At 40.1% G+C, this 16,810-nt stretch overlaps 1 protein-coding gene across 2 annotated transcripts in view; it reads right to left on the reverse strand.

The window, feature by feature from the left end:
• ASTN1 (astrotactin 1) overlaps positions 1–16,810 on the reverse strand; it is a 330,103-nt gene that overhangs the window by 312,333 nt on the left and 960 nt on the right. The window lies entirely within an intron of this gene.

The raw sequence follows: 16,810 nt of genomic DNA on the forward strand, positions 1-16,810 counted from the left end.
TACACAATAGACTCTGGAGCCCATACATGGTCCTAAGGCTAAGAACACTTGATATAGAAGCATCAGTGAAGAAAACAGGAAATGGCCACTCCTCCCACACACTGGGGAACATTCTGAGAAAGTGTCCAGAAGGATACTTTTCAATAAAGTAGCCACTCTTTGCCATTGCACCTTTTCAGGTTATATCGATGATTAGTGCTAGACTGAAAAGAGCCAGCCAGAGAACGCTAGAAAGGAACGGAGAAGGGACATGGGAAGGAGAATAAGGCCAAGGCACAGGATGAGATTACGATGGGGAAAAATGAGTGAGAGAGAATTTTAATTCTCAGAATTCATATTTGGAGGAAAAGTAGATACCTAGAGGAGGACAGGACAATCTGAAGTCATCAGTCAAGGCCATTAAAAGTACACAGACTTTCACTGCACAACTCTAGGTGATGCTATGTGTACATAGATTTCAATGGGAACAGTGCCTCATGGAGCTATATAGTATGGTGGATTCCCTGTGAGTATTCCCCTCACTACTTAGAATTATAAAAACTACCTAGGAACTGGCAAGAGTAAAAGAATTCACTGGATGTTTCTTCGGTTTACATACTCAGCTTCATGCCCCTTCAACCAAAGGTTGCCAACTTTGACATGAGTGCCAAACGTGACACTTAAATATAACTATACTGCACATCCTTTCACCCATTTTGGTTTTTACATTTTCTACTTCCTGTTTCCTTAGGCTAGAGGTCATAATTTCTTTTCCAAACTTAGAACCCCCGATTTAGCAGACTAAATCCCACCATCCTTTGAATCTCAACTTACACCATTGTCTTTGGAAAGAATTCCCTATTATTCTGTCTGACTTAGTTAGTTGTTCATTATTTACCAACAAAGTAATCAGTTCTTGATTCAGTCATTACACTCACCATACTGTATGGTACAGTGGTTAAGATTACAAACTCTGGGCTTCCCTGGTGGTGCAGTGGTTGAGAATCCGCCTGCCAATGCAGGGGACATGGGTTCGAGCTCTGGTCTGGGAAGATCCCACATGCCACGGAGCAACTGGGCCCGTGAGCCACAACTACTGAGCCTGCGCATCTGGAGCCTGTGCTCCGCAACAAGAGAGGCCGCGACAGTGAGAGGCCCGCGCACCGGGATGAAGAGTGGCCCCCTGCTCGCCACAGCTAGAGAAAGCCCTCGCACAGAAACAAAGACCCAACACAGCCAAACATAAATCAATAAATTAAAAAAAAAAAAAAAAGATTACAAACTCTACAGATAATTGCAGTGCTATCTAAATTGTGCTAGAGCAAACAAAGAGGGGAAACTTGACAATTATTTTTATGAAAAAATGTAAATGTATCAAATGTAAAATAGGTGACAAATTCTGACAAAGATTACACACACAAAAAAAGAAAATCTACGACTAATCTCACTTAGGAATATTGATGCAAAATATCCATAATAAAATATTAGCAAACAGAATCCAACAGCATATTAAAGGCATAATTTATCATTTACCATATACGAGTTGTTTCAGGAATGCAAAATGGTTCAGCATTAGAAAGTCTATTTATACCATTTATCCTTTTAATAAATCTAAGGAGAAAAATCATATGATTATCTCTATAGATACTAAAAAAATATTTTTAATTTTTTAAAAATCATTTTTGATAGGGAAAAAACACTCAATTCTTTCCTAACATGGTCATTTTTATTTACCTTAACCCAAAAGCCATTATCATAATTGTAAGACAGCAGTGTTATGTGCCATTAAAGTTAGGAAGAGAGACGAATTCACATTATCGAATGTGAATTCACATTCTTCTTTGCCCTTATAATGGAATTAGTACCAGAACCAGTACCAGTGAGAATGAAATTAGAGGTAAAAAACTTAAAGGAAGGATATAAAATTATCAGTATTTGCATATAATATGTCTAAAAATTCAGGAGAAGCAACTGATACCCTACTATGGCTAGAGATTCAGTAAGGTAATGGGGGTTGAAATTAACACAAACATCAGTAGGTTTCATATATATAAACATAATTGTTGAGAATATATATAAAGAAAATACTCCTTTTACAAAACCACAAAATGATAAAATACCTAGAAGGAAATCTAATAAGAGATGCGCAAGAACTAGATGAGGGGGCAAAAAGCCTTTAAAACTCTATGAAAGTACAGACTAGAAGACTTGAATAAATACATACATACTAAGTTCTTAAATAGAAAAACTTAACATTATAAGGATTTAATTAATTCCCCCTTAGTTAATTTAATGGGATTTCAAGCAAAAAAGTTACTAGTGTTTGTTTTTCTTGATGTTTTATATGTATATACATATATGTGTGTGTGTGTGTGTGTGTGTGTGTGTGTATTTATTTATTTAGAACTAGACAAGCTTCTTTGAAAATTTATATTAAAAAAAAAAAAGAAGAATGCTTAGGAGAATTCTGAAAAAGAATAGTAGCAAAAGTGACTACTCCTACCAAATATTGAAACATCTACAGAGCTTCAGTAATTAAAACAATACGGTAGGCACATGAATAGCTATATGTAGTAATAGAACAGAAGTTCAGATAAACTTAAATATATTAAAGAATTTACTATAAGACAAAGGTGATGCCTCAGGTCTGAGGGGAAGACACAAACTACTTAATAAATGACACTGAGACATCTGAGTAACTATCTGAGGAGCTAAAGTTAGCACTTCATACAGTACATCTGGATAAGGTGTTATATCTCATAGTGTACACCAGAATAAGTTCAAAATATTTAAATGCAACAAATGAAACCACTAGAGTATGAGAACAGAAAGTAATAAATCCTTTTATAATCCTAAAGTGAGGAAAAACTTCCCTAAAGTGAGGAAGAACTTCCCCTAAGACTTAAGGTGTAGAAGCCAAAAATAAATAATTAATAATTAAAACACATAAAATCTAAAAGCTTCTGGAAAACCAACCAGCCAACCAACCAACCAACCAACTAAACAAAAATACAGGTGAAATCAAGAGACATACATCCATCTGAGGAAAACAAATTCTTCATCATTCATATTACAATCAAGGGGATAAGTGCCTTAGTATTTTAAAGTGCTGCTAAAAATGCAGAGTGAAATCACACAATGAGTTATCACTTTACACGTAGTGGATTGACAAAAATGAGAACACCGAACAATGGGGATATAGGAACTCTCAAATACCACTGATGAGAGTGTACACCGGGGCAGCCATTCTGAGCACAATCTGATGGTACTTAGTCAAATTAAGTGTACATAATCTTCATGAACCAGCAATTCTACTCCTGCTGTATATCCCAGAGAAACTTTCACAATGATCCTTGAGGAAATATGTATAAAAATGGTTATTGCAGCATTATTTATAGGGATGTGGAGCTGGAGGCAATCTAGGCATACATCACTGAATGGATTGGTAAAATGGGGAAGATGCCCAACATGGAATGCTAGACCTTCTCTGTCCAGTCATCCTTTCTGCAATGGTGGAAATGTCCTATATATGCACTTTCAACATCATAACCACTAGCCACACGAGGTTATTTCAACGTTAATTACTTAATATTTTTTTAAGAAAAAATTTGGTTCCTTAGAAGCACTAGCAAAATTTCAAGTGCAGAAGAGCCACATGTGGGTAGGGACTACCATACTGAATAAGGCAAATAGAGGACATTATCATTACTGCAGAAATTTAATTGAACAGTACAGTGTCGGGTTATATTCACACATAGTAACATGAGTGGATCTTAAAATAGAGTGCTGGCTGAAAACAGTAAGAATCAGAATGTCATTATATCACATCACCATTTAGTTAAAGCAACAATAACATGAGCACACAAAAAACTATTCACATTTCACAAGAACATGTTTAAAAAAAGATACATATTGAAAAAATCAGAGTGTTGGCCTGTGAGGAAGGGCAGCTGGAAATTGGAGGTAAGGATAAAGAGAAATAAACAACAAGTGAGCCACTGGAAGGAGGAAGGCTTTCACAGACCTATGATAAAATATATTTTGGATTCAGGTGTATGATTAACTCAAACCTCTCCATTGAGATTCCAAAAACAAAACAAAACAAAAAAGCCAGCACACAAAGAAGACATATGCTAATATTTATAGCACTATTATTCTTAATTGTTAAAAACTGGAAGCAACCAATATGTCTTTCAACAGGTGAATGGATAAACAAATTGTGGTACATCCACACCATATAATATTATTCAGCACTAAAACAAATGAGCTGACAAGCCATAAAAAAACATATGAATGAATCTTAAATGCATAGTGCTAAGTGAATGCGGCAAGTCTGAAAAGGCCACATACTGTGTAATTCCAACTACATGACATTCTGGAAGAGGCAAAACAATAGTGAGAGTAAAAAGCTCAGAGGTTGCCAGAGTTTGGAGTAATGAAGAAAGGGTTGAATAGGCATAGGCAAAATGTGAAGAATTTTGTAGGGCAGTAAAACTATTTTGTATGATAATATAATTTTGGATATATGACAGTGTATATTTGTTAAAAACCCATAAAACTTTAGAGCACAAAGAGCCAACATTGAAGTTTACAAACTAAGAGAAAACATTTAGGAGGTTGGGTGATGCCAGGATGGAATGCAGAAAGTGACAAAACACTAACTGTATATTAAATACATGAAGCAACTTCACTGCCGGGTGAGGCGGTAAAGATGCTGACCTAAGTAACTATCTTTACAAAGTAACTAAGCATCTAAGAAAATGAGTGGAAGGGGGACCTTCAAGATGGCAGAGGATTAAGACGTGCAGATAAATTTCCTCCCCACAAATACATCAAAGACACATCTACAAGTGGAACAACTCCTACAGAAGACCTACTGAACGCTGGCAGAAGACCTCAGACTTCCCCAAAGGCAAGAAAATACCCATGTACCGGGGTAGGGCAAAAAGAAAAAAGAGAAACAATGGGACTTGCACCTCTAGGTGGGAGCTGTGAAGGAGGAAAAGGTTCCACTCACTAGGAAGCCCCTTCACTGGCGGAGATGGGGGGGTGGAGGGGGGGAAGCTTCGGAGCTACGGAGGAGAACACAGCAACAGGGCTGCAGAGGGCAAGACGGAGAGCTTCCCGCACGGAGGATCGGTGCCAACCAGCACTCACCAGCCTGAGACACTTGTCTGCTCACCCACTGGGGCAGGTGGGGGCTGGGAAATGAGGCATGGGCTTTGGAGGTCAGATCCCAGGGAGAGGACTGGGGTTCACTGTGTGAAGACAGCCTGAGGGTGCTAGTGTGCCACAGCTAGCCAGGAGGGAGTCCGGGAAAAAGTCTGGACTTGCCGAAGAGGCAACAGACCATTGTTTTGGGGTACGTGAGGAGAGGGGATTCCTTCCCCGTCTGCCCACAGAAAGCAGAGCACTGCCTAAACGAGCTCCAGAGACGGGCATGAGCCCGTCTCAGCACGGACCCCAGAGAAGTGCATGAAAATCTAACGCTGCTGCAACCACCAAGAATCCTGTGTGCAAGCACAGGTCACTATCCACACACCCCTGCCCCCCTCCAGGAGCCTGTGCAGCCCGCCACTGCCAGGGGCCCGTGATCCAGGGACAACTTCCCTGGGAGAACACACAGCATGCCTCAGGCAGTTGCAACGTCACGCCAACCTCTGCCACCACAGGCTCACCCCGCATTCCAGTTATGACTACAGTAGCCCTCCTGCCCCACGACCTGAGGGAACAAGAGACCCCTAAACAGCCACTGCTTGAACCCCCTCTTGTCTGAGTGGGGAAAAGACGCCTGAGGGCGACCTACATGCAGAGGTGGGGCCAAACCCAAAGCTGAACCCCAGGAGCTGTGCGAACAAAGAAGAGAAAGGGAAATTTCTCCCTGCAGACTCAGGAGCAGCGGATTAAATCCCCACAATCAACTTGATGTACACTGCGTCTTGGAATACCTGAATAGACAACATATCGTCCCGAAATTGAGGCGGTGGACTTTGGGAGCAACTGTAGACTTGGGGTTTGCCGAACGCTACTGATTTGTTTCGGATTTTTATGTTTATCTTAGTTTAGTTCTTAGGGCTTCTTATCATTGGTGGATTTGTTTATTGATTTGGTTGCTCTTTTTTTTAAGTATTATTATTTTTTTATGTTAATAATTTAATTTTTTTATTTATTATTTCTTTAATTTTTTTTTCCTTCTTATTTTCACCCTTTTCTTCTGAGATGTATGGCTGACAGGGTCTTTGTGCTCTGGCCTGATGTCAGGCCTAAGCATCTGAGGTGGGAGAGCCAAGTTCAGGATATTGGACCACCAAGGACCTCCCGGCCCCACATAACATCAATCGGCGAGAGCTCTCCCAGAAATGTCCGTCTCAACGCAAAGACCCACCTCCACCCAACGGCCAAAAAGCTCCAGTGCTGCATGCCTCATGCCAAACACCTCGCAAGACAGGAACACAACCCCACCCATTAGCAGAGACGCAGCCTACAATCACAATAAGTTCACAGACACCCAAAAACACACCACCAGACAGAGTCCTGACCACCCGAAAGACAAGATCCAGCCTCATCCACCAGAACACAGGCACCAGTGCACTCGACCAGGAAGCCTACACAACCCACTAAACCAACCTTACCCACTACGGGCAGACACCAAAAACAATGGGAACTACAAACCTGCAACCTGCAAAAAGGAGACCGCAAACAGTCAGTTAAGCAAAATGAGAAGACAGAGAAATATGCAGCAGATGAAGGAGCAAGGTAAAAACCCACCAGGCCAAACAAATGTAGAGGAAATAGGCAGTCTACCTGAAAAAGAATTCAGAGTAATGAGAGTAAACATGATCCAAAATCATGGAACTAGAATGGAGAAAATACAAGGAACGTTTAACAAGGACCTAGAAGAAAAGAGCAAACAAACAACGATGAACAACACAATAAATGAAATAAAAAACTCTCTAGAAGGAATCAATAGCAGAATAACTGAGGCAGAAGAACGGATAAGTGATCTGGAAGACAAAATAGTGGAAATAATTACCACAGAGCAGAATAAAGAAAAAAGAATGAAAAGAATTGAGGACACTCTCAGAGACCTCTGAGACAACATTAAACATACCAACATTCGAATTATAAGAGTCCCAGAAGAAAAAGAGAAAAAGAAAGGGTCTGAAAATATTTGAAGAGATTATAGTTGAAAAATTCCCTAATATGGGAAAGGAAACAGTCAATCAAGTCCAGGAAGTGCAGAGAGTCCCATACAGGATAAATCCAAGGAGAAACACGCCAAGACACATATTAATCAAACTATCAAAAATTAAATACAAAGAAAAAATACAAAAAGCAGCAAGGGAAAAGCAACAGATAATATACAAGGGGATCCCCATAAGATTAACAGCTGATCTTTCAGCAGAAACTCTGCAAGCCACAAGGGAGTGGCAGGACATATTTAAAGTGATGAAAGGGAAAAACTTACAACCAAGATGACTATCCCCAGCAAGGATCTCATTCAGATTTGACAGAGAAATTAAAACCCTTACAGATAACCAAAAACTGAGAGAATTGAGCACCATCAAACCAGCTTTACAACAAATGCTAAAGGAACTTCTCTAGGAAGGAAACACAAGAGAACGAAAAGACCTACAATACAAACCCAAAACAATTAAGAAAATGGTAATAGGAACATAAATATTGATAATTACCTTAAATGTAAATGGATCAAATGCTCCAACCAAAAGTCATACACTGGCTGAATGGACACAAAAAGAAGACCCGTATATATGCTGTCTACAAGAGACCCACTTCAGACCTAGGGACACATACGGACTGAAAGTGAGGGGATGGAAAAAAGATATTCCATGCAAATGAATATCAAAAGAGACCTGTAGTAGCAATTCTCATATTAGACAAAATCAACTTTAAAATAAAGACTATTACAAGATACAAAGAAGGACACTACATAATGATCAAGGGATCAATCCAAAAAGAAGATATAACAATTGTAAATACTTGCGCACCCAACAGAGGAGCACCTCAATAAGAAAGGCCAATGTTAAAAGCCATAAAAGGGGAAATTGACAGTAACACAAAAATATTAAAAACAACAGAATACACTTTCTGCTCAAGTGCTCATGCAACATTCTCCAAGATATATCATATCTTGGATCACAAATCAAGCCTTCGTAAATTTAGGAAAATTGATATCATATCAAGTAACTTTTCTAACCACAACACTATAAGACGAGATATTAATTACAGGAAGAAAACTGTAAAAAATACAAACAAAAGGAGGTTAAACAATATGCTACTAAATAACCAAGAGGTCACTGAAAAAATCAAAGAGGAAATCAAAAAATACCTAGAAACAAATGGCAAAGAAACACGTTGGCCAAAAACATATGGGATGCAGCCAAAGCAGTTCTAAGAGGGAAGTTTAGAGCAATACAATCCTACCTCAAGAAACAAGGAAAATCTCACATAAACAACCTAAGCTTACACCTAAAGCAATTAGAGAAAGAAGAACAAAAAAACCCAAAGTTAGCAGAAGGAAAGCATAAATATCAGATCAGAGGTCAGTGAAAAAGAAATGAAGAAAACAATAGCAAAGGTCAATAAAACTAAAAGCTGTTTCTTAGAGAAGATAAACAAAATTGATAAACCATTAGCCAGACTCATCAAGAAGAAAAGGGAGAATATTCAAATCAACAGAATTAGAAATGAAAAAGGAGAAGTAACAACTGACACTGCAGAAATACAAAGGATCATGCGAGATTATTACAAGCAACTATATACCAATAAAATGGACAACCTGGAAGAAATGGACACTTGTTTAGAAAAGCACAACCTTCCAAGACTGAACCAGGAAGAAATAGAAAATATAAACAGACCAATCACAAGCACTGAAATTGAAACTGTGATGAAAAATCTTCCAAAAACAAAAGCCCAGGACCAGATGGCTTCACAGGCGAACTCCATCATTTAGAGAAGAGCTAACACCTATCTTTCTCAAATTCTTCAAAAATATAGCAGAGGGAGAAACACTCCCAAACTCATTCTACGAGGCCACCATCAACCTGATACCAGAACGAGATGAAGATGTCACAAAAAAAGAAAACTACAGGGCTTCCCTGGTGGCGCAGTGGTTGAGAGTCCACCTGCCAATGCAGGGGACGTGGGTCCGTGCCCCGGTCCGGGAAGATCCCACATGCCACGGAGCAGCTGGGCCCATGAGCCATGGCCGCTGAGCCTGTGCGTCCGGAGCCTGTGCTCCGCAATGGGCGAGGCCCGCATACTGCCAAAAAAAAAAAAAAAAACTACAGGGCAATATCACTGATGAACATAGATGCAAAAATCCTCAACAAAATACTAGCAAACAGAATCCAACAGCACATTAAAAGGATCATACACCATGACCAAGTGGGGCTTATCCCAGGAGTGTAAGGATTCTTCAATATACAAAAATCAATCAATGTGATACACCATATTAACAAACTGAAGGAGAAAAACCATATGATAATCTCAGGAGATGTAGAAAAAGCTTCTGACAAAATTCAACACCCAATTATGATAAAAACTCTCCAGAAAGTAGGCAAAGAGGGAAACTACCTCAACATAATAAAGGCCATATATGAGAACCCACAACCAACATCATTCTCAGTGGTGAAAAACTGAAACCATTTCCACTAAGATCAGGAACAAGACAAGGTTGCCCACTCGCACCACTATTATTCAACATAGTTTTGGAAGTTTTAGCCACAGCAATCAGAGAAGAAAAAGAAATAAAAGCAATCCAAATTGGAAAAGAAGAAGGAAAGCTGTCACTGTTTGCAGATGACATGACACTACACATAGGGAATCCTAAAGATGCTACCAGAAAATTACTAGAGCTAATCAATGAATTTGGTAAAGTAGCAGGGTATAAAATTAATGCACAGAAATCTCTTGCATTCCTATACACTAACGATGAAAAATCTGAAAGAGAAATTAAGGAAACACCCCCATTTACCACTGCAACAAAAAGAATAAAATACCTAGGGATAAATTTACCTAAGGAGACAAATGACCTGTATGCAGAAAACTATAAGACACTGATGAAAGAAATTAAAGATGATACAGACAGATGGAGAGATATACCATGTTCTTGGACTGGAAGAATCAACATTGTGAAAATGACTCTACTACCCAAAACAATCTACAGATTCAATGCAATCCCTATCAAACTACCAATGGCAGTTTTCACAGAACTGGAACAAAAAACTTAACAATTTGTATAGAAACACAAAAGACCCCAAATAGCCAAAGCAATCTTGAGAAAGAAAAACGGAGCTGGAGGAATAATGCTCCCGGACTTCAGACTGTACTACAAAGCTACAGTAATCAAGACAATATGGTACTGGCACAAAAACAGAAATATAGATCAACGGAACAGGATAAAAAGCCCAGAGAGAAACCCACGCACATATGGTCAGCTTATTTTTGATAAGGCGGCAAGAGTATACAACGGAGAAAAGAGAGCCTCTTCAATAAGTGGCGCTGGGAAAACTGGACAGCTACATGTAAAAGAATGACATTAGAACACTCCCCAACACCATACACAAAAATGAACTCAAAGTGGATTAAAGACCTAAATGTAAGGCCAGACACTATAAAACTCTTAGAGGAAAACATAGGTAGAACACTCTATGACATACCTCACAGCAAGATCCTTTATGTCCCACCTCCTAGAGAAATGGAAATAAAAACAAAAACAAACAAATGCGACCTAATGAAAATCAAAGGCTTTTGCACAGCAAAGGAAACCATAAACAAGACCAAAAGACAACCCTCAGAATGGGAGAAAATATTTGCAAATGAAGCAACGGACAAAGGATTAATCTCCAAAATTTACAAACAGCTCATGCAGCTCAATAACAAAAAAACAAACAACCCAATCCAAAAATGGGCAGAAGACCTAAATAGACATTTCTCCAAAGAAGATATACAGATTGCCAACAAACACATGAAAGGATGCTCAACATCACTAATCATTAGAGAAATGCAAATCAAAACTACAATGAGGTATCACCTCGCACCGGTCAGAATGGCCATCATCAATAAATCTATAAACAATAAATGCTGCAGAGGGTGTGGAGAAAAGGGAACCCTCTTGCATTTTTGGTGGGAATGTAAATTGATACAGCCACTATGGAGAACAATATGGAGGTTCCTTAAAAAACTAATAATAGAATTACCATATGACCCAGCCATCCCACTACTGGGCATATACCCTGAGAAAACCATAATTCAAAAAGAATCACATACCACAATGTTCATTGCAGCTCTATTTACAATAGCCAGGACATGGAAGCAACCTAAGTGTCCACTGAGAGATAAATGGGTAAAGAAGATGTGGCACATATATACAAATGGAGCATTACTCAGCCATAAAAAGAAATGAAATTGAGTTATTATTAGTGAGTTGGTTGGACCTAGAGTCTGTCATACAGAGTGAAGTAAGTCACAAAGAGAAAAACAAGTACCGTATGCTAACACATATATATGGAGTCTAAAAAATCGTTCTGAAGAACCTAGGGGTAGGACAGGAAAAAAGACTCAGACATAGAGAATGGACTTGAGGACACAGGGTTGGGTAAGGGTAAGTGGGACAAAGTGAGAGAGTAGCATTGACATATATACACTAGCAAATGTAAAATAGATAGCTAGTGGGAAGCAGCTGCATAGCACAAAGAGATCAGCTCGGTGCTTTGTGACCACCTAGAGGGGTGGGATAGGGAGGGTGGGAGGGAGACGCAAGAGGGAGGGGATATGGGGATATATTTATACGTATAGCTGATTCACTTTGTTATACAGCAGAAACTAACACAACATTGTAAAGCAATTATACTCCAGTAAAGATATTTAAAAAAGAAAAAGAATGAAGAAAAAAAGAATCCAAATTGAGGGACATTCTACAAAATACCTGACAAGTACCCCTCAAAACTGTCAAGGTCATCAAGAACAAGTCTGAGGGCTTCCCTGGTGGCACAGTGGTTGAGAGTCCGCCTGCCGATGCAGGGGACACGGGTTCGTGCCCTGGTCCGGGAGGATCCCACATGCCGCAGAGCAGCTGGGCCCGTGAGCCATGGCCGCTGGGCCTGCGCGTCCGGAGCCTGTGCTCCGCAACGGGAGAGGCCACAACAGTGAGAGGCCCACGTACCGCAAAAAAAAAAAAAAAAAGAAAAGGGACAAAGAAAGAAAAAAATACATATATATATACATATATATGTGTTTGTATATATATATATATATTCTATAAAACAAGACCTCAATCTTGCCTCCAAAGATATATAAAGAAATTAAGCTTGTATTTTACTTTTCCTTGAAAAACTTCAATTCAAACCATATCAGTATAGCTAGAAGAGCATTTGAAATGTAAAATTCATCACTCTTGCATTTAAAATTCCTTTGATGTAAAATCTACAGTTCTGTAGAGAAATAGTATATAACAACCCTCTCAATGCTATAAATTAGTGCATTCTGCTAGTAGGAGTTATATAAGTGCTGAAGACCCTACCTTAAGGCTGCTACTCCCATGTCTTGGATGGGGCTGCCACTCTATATGAATTTGTTTGCTGTTAACCTAGGCAGCTCACTGTAGCAAAGAGCAAAAGGAAGGAAAAGAAACAAATTTTAAAGTTTCTTCTTGAATGCGGTGATGGAGGGATATGTGGGGAAAAAAACTAGGATGCTTCCTATTAGGCCAAGCTCAATGGTGAGTAGAAAACTATGTCTAATGTTATATTTGAAGCCAATCAAAAAGCTCAGTAACTGCTATTCAAGCAGTGCCACTGGGCTCTGACAGTGAATTCCATGCATAAGATCACCTGATAGAAACTTCAGCGGACTTCGTCAAGAAGCTGAAACCACAGTGCCTTCCGGATGGCTCCATCTCACAGAAGAACCTGCTGTCTGGGCTTCCCAGTTTGCATTTCTGTGGGGCCCTTCTCAAAAGAGCACTGAACATGTTATCTTAATCCCCATATACCCTACTTTGTTCACCATGGCTGTGGGTGCCGTAACACGCCATAACACATGGCTACCCAGACCTGGAAACTATGAATGAAGTAAGAATTCCCCAATTCTGCTTAGGTAAGTATACCTACTTAGGTAAATATTCCTTGTGAAGTTCACCCTCTTCTGTATTAAGGTGTATGTGAGAAATCACTTGATGGACAAGGATGTTCAAAAGGTGTTTACATAGAAACCAAAAAGGACTCCTTTATACAAACTGAGTGTGTTTTCCCTATTCTAACCATTGCCAGGGCTCCTTTTATTCAACCATGAAAAATAACAGATTTTGAAAACTTTTAAGGCCTATGAAATAGCAAATAAGAGAAAGACTTAAATGTCATATTAACCTGAGTTCAAGTTACAGATCCATCCATCGTCAGCTATGTAACCCTCAGTAAGTTACTTAACCTCTCCATCCTTACTTTTCTCCACTGTTGGAATAAGTGGAAAGTCTGGAGTTGACACCAGATCTGTCTTCAAAGCCTGTTCTTTTAACCACCACACTGGCCTGCTCCAGACACCTTAAATAGCACCTTGCATGGGGGAACTCACTATATCTCTGCAGGCTGATTGATTTATCTTCAGGTGTACCTCCTTCAATCAATGACAGCTAAAGCTAAACTCCAAGGCACAGGAAAAATAGCTTTCTTCACTAAGTTTTACACACGCTCAATAGTTGGGTCTGAAACAGAGGAGCATCCCCTTCAAAAAATGATGAGACAGATAAATATGTTCTGTTCACAGCACAGAAAACCACACTTCAGTGCAGAAGCCATACTTCAGGTTAACCAGTTGTCTCAAAATCAAATACGCCACCAAAGCAGGAAAGTCTACTGTTTTCAAAGATGAGACACAAAATTTTAGTTAAGGTATGAAATTTTAATTGGCTAGTTCAGCAAAATTTTATATTCTCCTGAGAGGGTAATAAGGCCTACGTATCTAAATATCTTGAGTTAGGAATTGCAGTTATTTTCCCATAGTATAGAAAGTTTTACAACACTTCTGAAAGCAGGGGTTTAGATCACCTGGCTAAGAGGTACCAGATAAGAACCATAAAGAAGAGGTTCAGCCTTGGTACAATCAATATTCATAGGCAGTATGGCAATCTAGAGACGGCATGACGTGACTAAGAACATTGAAATTCAAAACTATGTGTAGCCAAACAAAACACATCTGAAAGTTACATATGGCCCTTTCAGCAGAATTTGCAAATCCTACTTCAGAGAACAGGAGATAACGCCACTCCCTCCACTGCCCCTCAGAGTTACCCTACAAGCAAAATTGACAACAATTTTGAAGGCTGAGATAGCCTCTGCAAGTCAGGCTTCAGTGCTTTCTCTGTCAAGTCAGCCGTCCCCTGCTTGGCTTTTAAGTGGTGAGCCGTGTCCCACCCTACAGAGCCAGGCAGAGTCCTCTGTACTCTCAGACCACCAGGCTAATCTCTGTACTGTGCCATAGGCATGCTAGCCCCACATTCACTCCTACTACCATACTTGGCTCATCCTGTCCATGACCTCAAATGGCTTCACCCTTCCTAGGCCAAGCCCAATCTAACCTATCTTTGATTTTGTTCATTTGTGTGTGCGTGTGTTTTTTTAATCCATGCAAAGAGCACTGAAGAGGGATGAATGAACTAAACTACTTTGGTGGGGGTAGGGAAGGCTTCACAGAGAGGTGCCTATGTGTGCAGGGTATAGAAGGAAGAATGAATGGCTGCCAAGTGGAGGAGTGGGGAAGATCATTCTAGGCAGAGGGAAGAGCATGTGCAAAGTCTTGAAAGAGTCCTGAAAGCCATGGCAGGCTTGTAGAGATAAGAGTCTGCAGAAGGCTATAGTCAGAAGGAGAACACACTTGTTTGCCTCACTGAGGTATACGACTTGATCCTGGAGACAAAAGGATCTGATTTTGGTCAAGGCCCCTAGTCAAGCCCATATCTTCCATGGAGTCTGCTCTTGCCATGCAAGTATCTCCTTCCTCCACATTCCTACAGCCCTTGACAACCTTGCCACACAATCAGGTGTTATTACTCACAGCTCTGAGGGCAGAAGCCTTTTATTTTTTTTTAACTTCTGTATCCTAAAAGCACCTAAGAATGTCAAGCAAGTAAATGCTCAGTAAGTTCCCAGGACTGATTGATTCAAATTCCTCTAGGGGGTGGATTAAGCAAACCAGGTTCTAGAGGTAAGAGTAGGGAAACCTCTATATCAAAGTCACTACAGACCTTACTGTTGGCCACAAGTGACAGGATCCAGGACAACAAAAGTTAACTTCAAAAGCAACCACCCTTGACTTCCATGAACTTGGACTCCTTTCTCTTTCTGTCCAGCTTTGCCCCGCTACCCAAGCTGAGATTCACTCCTACTCCCCCTGGGAATACTGGGCCAAAAGGGAAGGTACCAATACATCTCTGGTTCTGAACATACCCCATTAACTGGGAGAGCAGGGGACAATCAATGCATTGAGCAAATGCATCTGGCCCTGAAATGAGAGAGTGTGTCTGCTCCTGCGTGTAAATGCCAAGTTGCAGGAGGTTACCATAGCAACTCCAGCAGGGTGCTGCAGTGGGCAGCTTTGCACAGAGGTGCAGAAAAGCCATTCTTTAACATCTGGGCTTTTGCTGTGCACATTGGACCCTAGTAGCCACATCATGGCTTTAGGCCCTGCTTTGGGATTCTGCTAAAAAGGAACTGGAATTTTGAATACCTGTTAGTCCAATCTTCTTTTTTTTTCATGTATCACACATGTCCCTCTTGATGCACAGTAAACACTGCATGTAGAGCCCAAAATAGGCTCTTTAGAAACATATAATTCCCTGTACTCATTCTTACACATGACAATGAACAGATTGTACTTGCACATCAGCATGACTTGAACACAAAATTTACATCCACCGAATAACCCAGCAATTACACATTTTAATCAACAGCGTATCCACAACGTCAGCATTCCCAGCCAGTCCCCAGTTTTTATTGTGTTATTAGTACATTTTTAACGCAAAACTAAATAATGCCATCAAGGCTGTAGGTTGGGCTTAATGGGGTCTACTGAGCTGTTACTCCAGGAACTGTGAACCAACTTTTCAAAGGACCAGGCAATTTTTGAAATTGTTTTTCCATAGGGGCTGGAGAGTGGGGGTTTACTCATCCACTTCTCAATGTTTTATGTCTCATAGGAAAGAGCATGAAGAGGATGTGAAATAGCATTCCATTTGTGGTTTCAACCTACATACGGCCAAAAGGAAGCCATGTCCCTACAAAGTGAACTTTAGTTGGTCGGGCAGTCAATAGATGAAACAGCTTCCTGGACATTTTCACTTTTTTTTCTTGGATCTAGAAACTTACTTGTGGTTATATTTTAATTCTCTCCTGGGCAAAATAAGAATGATTTATAGCAGCAGTGAAGAAATGGATCGCATGGTGGGCGTGCACAGCAGGGTGAGATGGATCTGCACATGGAGAAGTGATGGAAATTTTGGTCAACAAGGTCACATGAACCTGTGGTACTTTGCAAGATGCTGGAGCAGGACTACAGTATCTTTGCAGCTTGGAAGTGAAAAAAGAGGGGTGGATTAGAAGTGATGTAGAAGTTCCAGTACCTGAAGGAGTTTTTGTGACCTAAGGAAATTAAAATAGGGATACCAAGAGAGAGATGCAAATAAATAAACAAAGGAAGGAAGAGCTTCTTGGCCAGGGAGGCTATTCTTTGTGCAGGAAGGCCTATCTGTCTAAGGGAGCTGGAGAACAAAGATGCCAGTGTTAACAGACTACAGTTGGATGATTTGTTCATCCAA

The sequence above is a fragment of the Delphinus delphis genome, chromosome 1 (assembly GCF_949987515.2).
Source record: "Delphinus delphis chromosome 1, mDelDel1.2, whole genome shotgun sequence".
NCBI classification, from domain to species: domain Eukaryota; kingdom Metazoa; phylum Chordata; class Mammalia; order Artiodactyla; family Delphinidae; genus Delphinus; species Delphinus delphis.